This window comes from Mastomys coucha, unplaced genomic scaffold (assembly GCF_008632895.1).
Source record: "Mastomys coucha isolate ucsf_1 unplaced genomic scaffold, UCSF_Mcou_1 pScaffold7, whole genome shotgun sequence".
In the NCBI taxonomy this organism is placed as follows: domain Eukaryota; kingdom Metazoa; phylum Chordata; class Mammalia; order Rodentia; family Muridae; genus Mastomys; species Mastomys coucha.
This window is the reverse complement of record NW_022196913.1, coordinates 15,735,922-15,736,351: the sequence shown is the minus strand read 5'-3', so window position 1 is coordinate 15,736,351 and position 430 is coordinate 15,735,922.

The following is a 430-nucleotide window of genomic DNA, read 5'->3' as shown; positions in this document are numbered from 1 at the left end:
GTCAGGGCAGTGCACTAGAAGGTCCCAGGTAAGTCGGGACAGAATAAGGTCTCCGGAAAGGAGCTTAAAGTCCACGGAAGTAGCAGACAGTATAAAGCTCGTGGGGCAACAAGCCGAGAGCATAAAGTCCGCGGAAGTAGCGGACCGAGCATAAAGTCCGTGGAAGTAGTGAACCCGAGCATAAAGTTCGCAGGATAGCGAACCGAAAGTAAAGTTTGCAGAGTAGCAAACCGAAAGTAATATTTAACCATGGGATTGTCTCAGTCACATCCAATTTTTTTGGCTCTTCAGGAGCTGCTTTTAGCTAAAAATTTGAAAATTAAAAAGTCAACCTTAGAGAGATTTTTGAGTGACTGTGACACTGTGGCTCCGTGGTTTGCGGTGTCCGGAAACCTTACGGTGTCCTGCTGGGATAAACTCGGCAGGGACC